We start from the raw sequence: 14,304 nt of genomic DNA, 5'->3' as shown, positions 1-14,304 counted from the left end.
GCCTGCTTCCCTCTCTCTCTCTCTGCCTGCCTCTCTGCCTATTGTGATCTTTGCTCTGTCAAATAAATAAATAAAATCTTTAAAAAAAAAATTAAAAGTTGAGAGTGGTAAAGATGCTAAAAGACACCAAGAAACTAACTTGAGCTAATAATGTTTTAAATCAAATAGAGAGAAATAAGGGGAAACAAGTGGCCAAAGGATGAGTGCCAACGTCAACATGCCACGCCCTGCTGAGCGCCCGTGCACATGGCACGTGGGCATCCGCTGGGGCCGGCCAGACAGGAACAGCAGTATCTGGTGTGAGTACAGTTACAAAAGCTGATACCATGTTCAAAAGCCCCAAATGAAAAACCACTGTAAGAAGAAAGTTCCTACAAACACATTTACTAAAAATGCTAAAATTTTTTCCACGATGGCACTTTCTAACCTGCAGCTGCATCAGGACATCCACACCAGGCTACAGACAGGCCAAGCATCCCACTGCGGGCTCCGCATGTAGGCTGAGTACCAGAAGCAACAATGTTAGGAAAGTCACATCTTTGGAACTTTCCAAAATATGTGATCGTGAAAACCTCTGATTAGGTTTCTTGATTTAAATATATCTTTATTTCATTTGCTTATACATGGGTATAAAAATAGTTAAATTCTACCTTACTCCTAAAATTTAGATGTAACAATTACAGGTTAATTAAATCCTGTAATATTTACAATAATTGTGTTGAAAAATAATGCAAACTCAGTCCGATACATTAGAGGTGGTGGAGGAAGGGTGACTTGGGCACAAGCGGACTAACGTCTGACAGGCCAGTCTGGGGAAGCAGCCTGGGGGTTACCACCTCTGGAGTGGACACGCGTGCCTCTGGTCAGCACGCCGGGCCACGCCAGTGATGAGAACCTGATGCTACCGCCAGCACATCTCTTCATCATCAAGTGTGGGAAGAGGAGGTCTGCTTCCAAACACATCAGGAAAAATGTTCTGCTGAACAGAAACAACAGATACACGAAGAAAAGAGAGCACAACAGAGACTATAAGGTAGGGAAGGGATGTGACTGAGAAATGGCGCCAGGGGAGTCCGGATTCTCTGGGAGCAGAAGAGAAGCCAAGAGTAGAAGCCACCGGGAAGCAGCCACTCTGGAGGTGTCGGCCTGGGCCGGCTCCAAGCAGCAGGGCCTGGCCAGGCGCTTGGCCTTCTTACCCCAGAACTCCCACTCCGCCATGTCCTCTGAGCGGAACCATTATTACATTATTTACTTTTGCTGCATGTTTAGGCACGAATTTATTGTAATTTGAGGCCATATGTTTATTCAAACGCAACAATCTCTAGTCAGAAAAACCATCCTTTCACAGAATGTGGGTCTGCAGTCAGCTCGGCAGGAAGCCCCTCGCACAGCTGAGCCATCCCTGGACTTCGGGGCACAGCAAAGAGCCGGACTGGATTCCTCTGCCTTTCCTCTGCGCCTTCATTGCTCCTAACGACTTCTCTTCCCTACTTGCGACTTCAGTTGAGCTACTTCCTACTTGGAGATTGGAAATTGGAAACCAAAGCACATCTGCTGACAAAAGGGTGTTCCAAGTACTGGAAAGCCCGGGGAAAACCAAAAAAGGGAAGCATTAGATAAACAGAGAAAATGGTTCCTGCCAGCACGCCGGTACTTCTCACAATGTGCATGCAGGAGAACGAGCTCGACACCAAGCCCAGCAGGGCAATGAAAAGTATCATCTAAGTAATGCCAATAAAAAGAGAAGAGAGAAAACCATAAACAGACAGGTGTGCCCTGCTGATTAAAAAAAAAAAAAGTTTGCTGGGAACCGTGTTTATGCAAACATTTCAGCACAGGCTCTTTTCACCATACCTGATGCCAAATGCTCTGCTGGGGAAGAGGGCCTGGAGCTGACACACGGGCCAAGTACAGAAGACAGGAGAATCGAGAAGACTTGATTCTTCTCCAAACAAACAGGCAGATCATAACCACCTATGAAAAGCCCCACTTCAGAGAGAGAGAGAGACTGGGGGGAGGGGCGATGAGGCCAGCCAGCCACGGGCTCACAGCTGGGAAAGAACCAGATTAAACCACAGCATAAAACTTGCTCTTAAATCCCTTGGGAAAACAGAGCTATGTGAGGCCCAGCACGGCCAGTATCCCTTGATTTAGGGATCCTTTTTAGCACTGATTCAACCCCGACTGTGCGAAGAAGCTGCACCTCTCCTGGCCCAGGGCCAGAGTCCTGCCGTCTGGGAGGGAGACAGGCTGAGGGCCAGGGCATCCGACAAGCCAGAAAGAGCCAAGTCCAGGTGGACGCGGCCCTGCGGCTGAGCTTGGACAGGAGGCTGAGGCAGCTGCACGGGTGTGATAAGGTTCATTTCCTTGGAGCATCAACTTTACTTGAAAATATGAGTGAAAAACATAAAACATGGCCACATGAAGGACTGGATTACAATATTTAAGTCAACCTTGAGAATAAAGCATGAGATTTCACAAGCACTGGCTCTTACGGCAATGCTGCCCCCCAACCAATCTCTCGAGCAGACCCCCCAGTTCTGCCTAGGGTTTAAAGGCAGGGGCTGTTCGAGTGCTGACGTGGACCCTCTCCCCCCACGCCCCCCACACACTCATGCTGACCAATCGCAAAGGCCTCACCCAGCAGACCTGTCCACAAGCCTCCTCTCTGAGCTCCCAGACCACCTGGCTCTGTCTGCCCTGCTACACGGGCCCTTGTATTTAATGCAGCCAACATGAAATCTGCCCTTCTCGGTGCTTCCCGTTCCTATCCAACACATCCGTGCGTCCGCCCCAACAACCTGCTCCCACCTCAGGGGTCGCCCCAGCAGAACCGTATCTGCCTCCTTATTCTGACTGAGACCTGCGGGCTTCAGCACTCCTGAGCTCACGCCCCGTCAGCACCACTTCTGTGGATACAGGGTGCACACTTGTTTTTTAAGATTCTATTTTTTTTTTTTAAGTAATCTCCACACCAACACGGGGCTCACGATCAAGTGTCGCATGTTCCCGCGCGAGCCAGCCAGGCGCCCCGGGTGCGCGCTCTGTTGCTAGGGAGATGCTCTTAGATTCAGTTTACTTATCTGCAGTCTTTCAGCTAAAATAACCCACCTCAAGCTTCTAGTCCAAACCTCACATTGTACACATCAGGAAAACCAGGCACAGACACGCAGTGTGCTTGCAAGGTCCCCAAATTACTAAGAAATCGGCAGCTAATTAAAGAGCAAAATTGATGACATTCATACACAGGAGAAACATATAGACTAAAGCCAACATATTTTGAAGAATAAGCTTTTCTCCGTCCTACATCCAACATGATGGAGTACTACACAGCTGCGCAGAAAGGAGTGAGGAGCAGCCCTGTACGCTCCCGTGTGGGCCTCGCGACCTGCTGTTTCTGCTCAGGAAACATGGAGGAAAGCTGTACCATATGCTACCAATCTCTAAGAAAGAGGACTGTGTGCACACACATACTTACACTACAGAGGAAAGAACAAACAGGGTATAAGGATTAGGAACGGAAGCCTGACTTCTGTAAATATTTAAATTAATTATTAAATTAAAATACTTAATTTTGATTTGGAAAAATAAAAATGTTTTATAACTTACAACAAAATTTTAAAAGAAGCTATTCCTTCAACTTCAAAAAAAAAATATGACTGTCTAAACAAATTGCTGGCACACTAAGGGGCTGGCTTGGTGACTTTAAAACTTAATTTGGCAAATTAGGTATACATCTCTAGGGATATAGACTATAAGGATAAAAAAAAAAAAACTACAGAAAACTCCAAACTGTTTTCAGGAATCATACTATTGGTAATACATTGGTACTGTTATTCTAAAACTATCACATAGATTTTATAGGATAAAACAAGTAATGATGCTGATGCTATTAGGAACCAAGGTTTTCAGCATTATAGAAAAGATACATCAATATAAACACAAAGAAGTAAAAACCAAATAATACTAAATTTGAAATAAACATCAGTATGAACTCATGTTATTTTCACTTAAAAAGCACATTTGCCAGGCTGTCCTTCCAAAAGACCTGGAAACAATAACCAGCCCTGTAGCAGGGAGTGTCCCCAGCACCCAGAGTGTGGTCTCAAGAGAAGATTTTCTACAAAAGGGAACCAGAGCTGTTCAGAGAAAGGGGCAATGCCAGGTGTGAGGCAAAACTGTGTTTAGCAGGAGTCTGGAACGCGCTACGCAGCAGAGAGGGCAAGGAAGGAGGAGTAGGGCCCCGGAAGGGCAGCGGAGCATACTCGGCAAGGCGCCACTGGCCATGGTGGCTAGAGGCGAGCATCTGCGAGAATCCTAACTGCAAAGGATTTAAACAGAGCCCAGAGGTCTACGTTCCTGACTTTGGCACGCTACTTCAAACAGTCAAGGGTCACTGTGGGAGCGGCCGCAGAACCATCCCATTGTCTGGAGACCTGATAAAGAGGAGGAACGGCATCGACCCTCCCTTCCTTCCTGAGCTGCTCCTTCGGGTAACCAAATACTCACCGACGGTAAGTTTCTATCTATCCAAATATTTCAGCTACTCAAGGCCAAGCGAATGACCGAGCGCGAACAGCGTCATTTCATGACCTCCGGGGACTGCAGCTAGGCACGGAGCAGCGCTGGCCCCGAGCCACGATGACACGCTGAGGGCTCCACTGAAGGACGTGTGGTCCCAGGCTGGGGCGGGCCACAGCCACGAATCCACCTGCCACGTCACGGGAGATGCAGAGGACAGAAGACCATGCTCAGTAGAGAGGGCAAAAGTCAACACGGGAAACCTCGGCCTACGAACACGCAACTGAGAAAACGCATGGAAGAAAAGGGACAGGGAGGGGCCGTCGGGGGATAGAAGACACCCAAGGGGCACGCGGCTGGCTGCTGTCACTGCTTGAACCCCACCCCACACAAACTGGAAAACTCAGACAGCAGAGCAAAACTGAGTGGGCCTGTGGTTATGAGTGATTTTTAAAATAGTTTTCTTTATACTTTGAATTCATTAGAAATAGTTATATATAGGGGTGCCTGGGTGGCTCAGTGGGTTAAAGCCTCAGACTTTGGTTCAGGTCATGATCCCAGGGTCCTGGGGTCAAGCCCCGTGTCAGGCTTTCTGCTCAGCAGGGAGCCTGCCTCCCCCCACCCTCCACCTGCCTCTCTGCCTACTTGTGATCTCTGTCTGTCAAATTTAAAAAAGAAAGAAAGAAAGAAAGAAAGAAAGAAAGAAAGAAAGAAAGAAAGAAAGGGCGAGCTATATATTAAAACTCACTTTGGATGCAACTATTTCAAATCCATTTTATATTCATTTTACTGTTCTAACATAGTAAAGAGTTTTTAATTTCAAGTATAAAGTGCTACTCAATCACAAATTAGAGACCAAAAACAGAGTACTTTGTTTCCTTTCAAACTCCTAGAGAACAACAGTTAGGGAGCAAACAGTTCAAGCATCGAAAGCTGCAATCTGGGGCGCCAGGGTGGCTCAGTGGGTTAAGCCTCTGCTTTCGGCTCAAGGTCATGGTCTCAGGTTCCTGGGATCAAGCCCGCATCTGGCTATCTGCTCAATGGGAGCCTGCTACCCTCTCTCTCGGGCTTTCTCTCTGCCTTCTTGTGATTTCTCTCTCTGTCAAATAAAATTAGAAAAAAAATTTTTTTTAAAGCTGCAATCTGAGCTGGGAAGGCCTCCCTGCCCTTGGTGAACGTCCTGCTGCGGAGGGCAGGCCTATAAGGCAGAAACCCCTAGCCCTGCCCCGGGTTTCAAACACATTCATCATTACTGGGCCATCAGGTGTAATGATGATTATTCTCAAAGTGTAATGCTGGTTTAAAAAAATGAGAAATAAAAATAAGGTTAGACACACACCGAAATACGGTGCCATGTGTGCAGCAGTTACTCAAATAGGCCTGTCACAGAGGAAACTGCTAAAGCCAAAAATGAGTTCAGGATGTTTCAATCACTTTATTTTTATGAAAAAGCAAACAAGTTCCAGCTGCAAAAAGAAATCTATATAAGTTAAAATTTTCCAGAGACCTACCTGTGTGTCATACGCTGCGAGGAAGATACAGCAAAGCACGGTCTGGCAGGAAGAGACTTCGGTCAAGAAAGAAGCAAAGCAGCGCCGATCCTGCCCTTCTTCAAGGATCCTGCTGGGGTCTCTCACCTGGGGAGTAATGATAATACTGGGTCAACTCCACTGGGAACATTTTTAAATGTTTTAAAAATAGAATTTCAAAAATGTAAATTAAAAAGAATGATCAAGAAAGAAGTTTAGGTGCCTGGGTGGCTCATTGGTTGGGCAACTGCCTTCAGCGTGGGTCATGATCCCGGAACTCCGGGATCGAGTCCTGCACCGGGCTCCCGGCTCTGTGGGGAGTCTGCTTCTCCCTCTGACCCTCTCCTCTCATGCTCTCTCTCTCTCTTTCTCAAATAAAAATTTTTAAAAATCTCAAAAAAAAAAGGAAAGAAGTTTAAAGAAAACTTTTTGGGGCGCCTAGGTGGCTCAGTGGGTTAAGCCTCTGCCTTTAGCTCGGGTCATGATCTCAGGGTCCTGGGATCGAGCCCCGCATCGGGCTCTCTGCTCAGCAGGGAGCCTGCTTCCCCCTCTCTCTGCCTACTTGTGATCCCTCTCTGTCAAATAAATAAATAAAATCTTTAAAAAAAAAAAAAGAAAAGAAAGAAAAGAAACCATTTTAACCACTCTATAGAAACATGTGTTTTGGATTTTCCACATTACAATTTATGTGGACACAAATTACAAAGTCTGGATATCTTCAGACTATTTTAATTTTAAAATAACTTTTATCATGAAGTACTGCACACACACACACAAAGCACGGTCAACACCTATGTTCGGTACACAAACACTAGTCCAACAACCATCCAGGCCAAGGAAGGAACAAACACTGCTGAAACCCCAAAACGGCAGGGTACCTCTCTCTGACCCCCCACCCCCACCCCCACCTTCCGCCGTGAGCAGCAACTATAACCTTTACGGTTATCGCTTTCTTACCTTCCTTTAGATGCAGCATCTAGGCACGCCACACTGATACAGAATATTTTTGCCAAAATTTGTAATTTCTATACACAGAATTATATTGTATGTACTCTTTCTTTCTCTTTTTTTTTTTTCCACTCCACCTCTGGGGCTGTACCTGGTATTTATTTTCATTGCCATGTAGCACACCATTGTGTAAAAATACACTAATTTACTTATCCATTCCCCTGTCCCCTGGGTAGTTTCTGCCTTGGAGCAAAGACACTACGAACAGATCTCCGTGGCGCAGCCATCTTAAGCACAGTGAGCATGTATTTCTCTGGTGTACAGACCTAGAAATGGGATACACCTTTGCCACATAAAGCCAAACTATTTTCCAAAGCAGTTGTAACAATTTATACCCCCATCAGAAGTGTATGAGAGTGTTTCTGGTGCTCAACTACTTCAACAAGACTTGTCCAGTTTTTTAATTCTTGCTAACTGAATGGCTGTATAGTGGTACCCTAAGAATTCTTCACTACATCGAATTTTAAAATTATTTTGAATAGGGGCGCCTTGGTGGCTCAGTCCATTAAGCGTCTGATTCTTGATTTTGGTTCAAGTTATAATCGTACAATCGAGTTCTGCTTTGGGCTGTGTGCAGGGTGTGTGGCCTGCTCAAGAGTCTTACTCTCCCTCCCCCTGCCCCTCCCCTACTCTCTCTTTCTTTAGCTCTTAAAAAAAAATTCTTTTTAACATTTACATTTCTTACATTTGTAAAAATTTTACATCTGACAATTGCTGCAATGCAATTTTTTTTTTTTTTTTTTTTTTTTTAAAAAGTAGGCTCCAAGGCCAGCGTGGAGACCAGCATAGGGCTGGGACTCAGGGCCCTGAATCAACACCAGAGCTGAGGTCAAGAGTCAGACACCCCTGCCACAATGCACTTTTAATTTTGCAACAAGCTCCTTCCTGCTCATCTCTCCAGCAGCTACTGGGCTACCACTCCTCATCAGGCTTAATGAACTCCCTCATCTCAGTCCACCAGCTTCCAGAGACACTGACTCCGACCCCCAGGCACAGGCAGACGTGTGCCGGTCAGGCCTGGCCAGTGCGAGCCTCCTTCCTTACACCCTGGCCAGAGCTGGTTTCTGTGAACACACAGAGTCAAATTAATGAAGTCTTTTCTTCCTCCTCTGGGACTACAAGATTCTCTTTCCCAAAGAACTCAATCATGTGGAAAGCCATCTGCCAACTAGGACTACCTATCCTGGACTTTGTGTGAGCAAGAAAAGAACCTGTTTATGATAAGCTATTTATTTTGTCACAGGACCTACAGTGGCCCACTGTGAAACGATACTCTGGTCCTGCTTTTTGCCTTAAAATATATTTTGTCTAATACTACACATTCTTGTTCTCGGTGTTTGCATAGTTTATTTTTGTCATCATTTTACTTTCAACATTTCTGAATTCCTTTAGATGAATCTCTTGTAAACAGTATATAGTTGGATTTTTAAAAAATATTTTGAAAAATCTTGGTATCTTTGCCTTTAAATGGAAATTTACTCTATTTACCCTGGAAGCCAACCCGCATATGTAGATTTCCTTCTGCTATTTTACCAGGGGCTATCCGCCTTCTTTAGGAATGTTATCCTAACTCCCTCTTCTCTGTAATCTAGAAGGTACAGGTTCTGTTTTTACTCTTTTAATGATTACTTTAGAAATGACAATGTGCGGCTTCTTCTCACAGCCCTATCTTACCCTTCTCCCAGACAGCAAGGACTTTAAAGTGTTAACTCCATTCATCGTATTTCCAGCCTATGTCCCACCACTGCGTGTTTACACGTGTTCACGTACTTTTGTCACCATTAACGTTTTACATAACATTCAATCATTTTGGTTAGAGAGAGAATCCCTTCCTTTCTCCTACTGACTTATCACTCCAAGTGCTGTGTGGCTCTCAGGGTCGGTGTCAGGAATCCAGCTGCTGTTCCTCTGTGTAATCATGTGCTTCACGGCCCTGTGTTTGCGTGTGGATTTCTTTTTACTTAGGATATCTTGTCAGTCATTTGTTGAACGTCTTGCCATTGTGGTTTGCCGCATTTCAACTTTCTGGAGAGATTTCAGCCATTATCTTTTCAAGCACTGCTTCTGCCCTGGCCCTCACGTCTCCTTCTAGAGCCAATTATATGAGCCTCAGTCCCTACTTCCTGTGTCTCCTGCCTTCCCTTTGTGCTTCCCACATTTCCATCTCTGTGCTTCTCGTTTTTCTGTGTTTGATATGTTACGCTGGTGGATTACAGGGATTGATTTTCCAGTGTTAAGCCAATTTCTCACTCCTGAGATAAACCTCACGTGATCATTAAGTAATATCCTTTTTATATGTTTCTATATGGATTCTATCTGCTACCATGTATGGAAGATGTGTGTAAGACTAATGCACTTGGTGGTTTTGCTTTACTGTAATGTTTTTGTCTTGTCTTCCTTTCAGTCCAGCGCTGGCTCACAGAATGAGATAGGAAACATTCCCTCCTCATTTTCAGAACCCTGAGATCATGAATGGAGCCAAAGGCAGACATTTAACTGACTGAGCCACTCGGGCGCCCCAAAGGATTTTCATTACCAATTCAATTTCTTTAGTAAATACAGAATAATGAAAGTTACATATTTCTTCCTGAGTTAGCTTTGATGGTTTGTGTTTTTCAAAAAATGTTTTTGTTTAAGTTGTCAAATTTAGGGGCACCTGGGTGACCTCAGTCTTTTAAGTGTCTGCTTTCAGCTCAGTGATCCCAGGGTGTTGGGATCAAGTCCCACATTGGGCTCCTTGCTTGGCGGGAAGCCTGCTTTTCCCTCTCCTGTTCTCCCTGATCGTGTTCCCTCTCTCACTGTGTCGGTCAAACAAATTAAAAAAAAAAAAAAAGTCAAATTTATTGGTATAAAATTATTAACAATTTTACCCTTACTACCCTTTCAATGTCTTTAGGGTCTGTAGTGGGACCCTTTTTTACATCCCTCATATTGGCATTAATGTTTCCTTCTTCCCCTACCCATGACAGATTTTTGTGGATATGACAGCGATCTTTAACTTATCATAGTTTACCTGCAAATACTATTATGCTACTTTAAGCGCAGGGATAACAGATTTCCATTTCTCTCCTCCCAGCCTTTGTGCTACTGCTTTCATTTATTTACCTCTACAAGTATTATAAGGCCCATCATATATTGTTACTTTTGCCTTTTTTTTAAAAAAAGATTTTATTTTAATATTTATTTGACAGACAGAGATCACAAGCAGGCAGAGAGGCAGGCAGAGAGAGGGGGAAGCAGGCTCCCCGCTGAGCAGAGAGCCCGGTGCGGGGCTCGATCCCAGGACCCTGAGATCATGACCTGAGCTAAAGGCAGAGGCTTAACCCACAGAGCCATGCAGGGGCCCCAACAGCCTTTAAAAAAAAAAAAAAAAAAAAAGATATTTATTTATTCATTTGACAGAGAGACACTGAGAGAGGGAACACAAGAACGGGGAGTGGGAGAGGAAGAAGCAGGCTTTCTGCCAAGCAGGGAGCCTGATGCAGGGCTCTATCCAAGGACACTGGGATCATTCCCTGAGCGGAAGGCGGATACTTAACAACTGAGCCACCCAGGCGCCCCTAAATAGCCAATTAAAAAAAAAGGCAATTAAAAGTGAGGATATTTATCCATCTATTGACCATTTCAGGTTATTATTTTTACTCCTCTGTGTAAAAATTTCCATCTGGTGGGCGCCTAGGTGGCTCAGTGGGTTAAGCCTCTGACTCCGGCTCAGGTCATGATCTCAGGGTCCTGGGATAGAGGCCCGCATCTGGCTCTCTGCTCGGCGTGGAGCCTGCTTCCTTCTCTCTCTCTCTGCCTGCCTCTCTGCCTACTTGTGATCTCTGTCTGTCAAATAAATAAATAAAATCTTTTAAAAAAAATTCCCATCTGATATAATTTCCTTCTAACTAAACTTCCTTTAAAAATTTCACGTAGTGGGCGCCTGGGTGGCTCAGTGGGTTGAGCCGCTGCCTTCGGCTCAGGTCATGATCTCAGGGTCCTGGGATTGAGTCCCACATCGGGCTCTCTGCTCAGCGGGGAGCCTGCTTCCCTCTCTCACTCTCTCTGCCTGCCTCTCTGTCTACTTGTGATCTCTGTCTGTCAAATAAATAAATAAAATCTTTAAAAAAAAAAAATTTCACGTAGTGCAGGTCTGCTGGCAATAAATTCTGTCAGCTTTTCTTGGCCTAGAAATTGTGATTTCACTTTTATTTCTGAAAGATATTTTCTCTGGGTACAAAATTCTAAACTAACAGATTTTTCTTTCGGTGCTTTAAACATGTCACTGTGTTGTCTTCTGGCTAGCACAAGCTCAGACCAGATGTCAGCTGTCATTTCTGTTTTTGTTTTTCTGTAATGTCTTTTCTTCTTACTTTTTTCCCCCTCTTTAGCACTGGTTTTTCAGCAATATTGTTATGCGGTACACATTGGTATGGTTTTCTTTGTTTATTCCGTTTGGGATTTTTGAGCTCTGTGGTTTGTAATTTTCATCAAATTTGGATATTTTTTTCAGCCATTATCTCTCCAAATGCTATCTGCATTCCCTCCTCTTTTGGAACTCTAGTTACATGTATCTGAAAACAGCTGATTTTGTCTCACAGGTTCCTAAATGCTCTGTTAGTCTCTCCGGTCTTCTCTATTCTGTTTGTTGTGTCCTGGACCATTTCTTTGCCATGTCTTGAAGTTCATGGACATATTCTTCTGTAGTACCAACCTGTTATTAATCTCTCTGTTACATTTTTCATTTCATAAATTTTATTTTTCATCTAGAAGTTTTACTTCAGTTTTCTGATTTTTCATTTTGCTAATTATGTTCATTTTTCTCTATATTCTTGAACATGTGCAACTTATTTTATAGCAGTTATTTTAATGTACTTGTCTATTATTTTGCATCTGTTTCTAGTGGTTAATTTTTCTCCTGGTTAATATCTTATTTTCTTGCTTCTTTGTATGTCTGGTAATTTTTATAAGATGCTGGACACTTTTTTTATGCTGTTGGGAACTGGATGTTATCATATCCTTTTGAACGTAATTAGGACTTGGGACACCTGGGTGGCTGACTTGATTTTGAACCAGGTAATGATTTCAGGGTCTTGGGATCAAGCCTGGCATCGGTCTCCGCACTTGGTAAGGAGTCTGCTTAAGCTTCTCTCTCTCCTGCGGCACCTGGGTGGCTCAGTCCTTAAGCGTTGCCTTCAGCTCAGGTCCTGATCTCAGGGTCCTGGGATCGAGCCCCACACTGGGCTCCCTGCTTGGAGGGAAGCCTGCTTCTATCCTCTCCCACTCCCCCTGCTGTGCTCCCTCTCTCGCTGTGTGTCTCTGTCAAATAAACAATAAAATCTTAAAAAAAAGATTCTCTCTCCTTCATCCTCTGCCCCTCCTCCCATGCAAATGCTCGCTCTCTCTCTCTTACTTCGTCAAATAAATAAATAAATATATGTGGGACTTAGTTCTGAGAACTATTACGTGGAACTGGCTGGGCAGGTCCGCAGCAGCCCTTCTAGTCTAGAGCTAATCCAGCCCCACTGCTGAGGTGAGGGGAGTCTACCTGATGCCCTAACTGGAAAAGCTGCTCTGAACCCACCCTAACAAAGACTTAAAAACAGCCTTGAAAGGACCTAACTATCTCAACCCTGTGTGATATCCAGAAATTATCCAGTCTGCTCCTTTCTGGTAGTTCTTTTCCTGGCTTTGAGATGTTTCTCCTCATGCATATGTGGATCAGCACTCAGTCAAAATCTCCAGGGGGTCCTCTGACAGATCTCTGGAGTTGTAAGGAGCCCCCTTCCTCTCCTGTGCTTTACCCCCCACCTAAATTCTAGCTGCTTTGTCTTCCCAAACACTGAGGGTTTGTCACTTCAGTAAGGCCAGTGGGCTCCGGCTTCTCTCTCCCTGCCCTGCAGTGTGGAAACTGTCTCTACGCTAGAATTTACAAACTATGACCTGGGGCCAAATCTAACCTACTACCAGTTTTTTTTTTTACAGCAAAATTTCATGGATCCTGCTCTAGAGAAAAGGCTGGAGTAACTGTAGAGTTCATTTCTTTTATTTCCAGGAACACAGTCCTAATCTGTCTGCTGACCAATGTCTAAAGCTGTTGCTTCATCTATTTTGTCTGGTTTTCAAGTTGTTTAAGATGGCAGTCAGGTTTGGGACTGGGGTCAGGTGAGTGAGGCCCCTGCCTCAGGTACAAATTTTAGGGAGGAACAAAAAACTCAGTAACAGAGATAAAAGCCAAAACTAATGAAAAAAATCCATGAGAAACGAAAACATTAAAATTTTAAACTAAGATAGTACTGGTAACACAGCTGAACTGAGCCATGTCGGAGGTGAGGCAAAAGGAAAAATCATTAATTCTGATCCTGTCTATATTTAAATTTTGATTTTTTTTTCATTATGGATCTGTTTGTATCACATTGGACTTTCTCAAAGCGCTGTATTAAAATGTTTATTTTAGGGGCACCTGGGTGGCTCAGTTGGGCTTCTGACTCTTGATTTTGGCTCAGGTCGTGATCTCAGGGTCATGAGATGGAGTCCCATTTTAAGCTCGCACTCAGCAGGGAGTCTGCTTGAGGATTCTCTCTACCTCTCCCCCCACTAAAACGTCAAATAAGTTTAAAAAATTTTTTTTAATTTTATTTTTAAGTAATCTCTATACCCAACATGGTGCTCAAACTTAAAATCCCCAAGATCAAGAGTTCTATGCTCTACTGACTGTGCCAGTGAGGTGACCCTAAAATATTAATCTCAATTATTAAGCTTTTTGGTGCCCCCTTCAGTTCTACACCCGAGTCAAGTGCCTCACTTGCCTCACCTGGTCTTGGTGGAGAGTAAGTCTGGTCCTTGTTATTCAGTCATGGCAGAAATGCAAGACTCAGGACTAAATTTCTTACTAAGCACACTATACTAATATAACTACAGACTTTATCAGAACTGGAAAATTGAATGTTTTCTTCTTCAGAGATACCTTAAAACAGAAAATGCTTCAGTATGAAATGTGATGCTCAAATTCCTTCTATTTGCAACTAAAGTCTTTATTATTTATTTATTTTGAGATTTTATTTATTTATTTGACAGAGAGAGACATAGCAAGAGAGGGAACACAAGCGGGGGAGGGGAGAGAGGGTGAAGCAGACTCCCCACTGAGCAGAGAGCCCCATGGGGGGCTCCATCCCAGGACCCTGGGTTCACGACCTGAGCCCAAGGTAGATGCTTAACAACTGAGCCACCCAGATGCCCCAATTTGCAACTAAAGTCTTATGTG

The 14,304-nt window shown here is 44.1% G+C and overlaps 1 protein-coding gene across 8 annotated transcripts in view; it reads right to left on the bottom strand.

Moving 5' to 3' along the window:
• The window catches only part of TRAF3 (TNF receptor associated factor 3), a 117,464-nt gene that overhangs the window by 48,741 nt on the left and 54,419 nt on the right, over positions 1 to 14,304 (bottom strand). For 7 of the 8 annotated variants that reach the window (XM_032345362.1, XM_032345360.1, XM_032345359.1 and 4 more), the window contains one exon: positions 6,033 to 6,158. The exons of the other annotated variant lie outside the window; for it this stretch is intronic. The gene's annotated coding sequence lies outside the window, so the exon portion shown is untranslated. The remainder of the gene's footprint in view (positions 1 to 6,032; positions 6,159 to 14,304) is intronic. 8 annotated transcript variants of the gene reach the window in all.

Source organism: Mustela erminea, chromosome 5 (genome assembly GCF_009829155.1).
Source record: "Mustela erminea isolate mMusErm1 chromosome 5, mMusErm1.Pri, whole genome shotgun sequence".
Lineage (NCBI taxonomy): Eukaryota > Metazoa > Chordata > Mammalia > Carnivora > Mustelidae > Mustela > Mustela erminea.
This window is presented reverse-complemented; position numbering and strand designations above follow the sequence as displayed.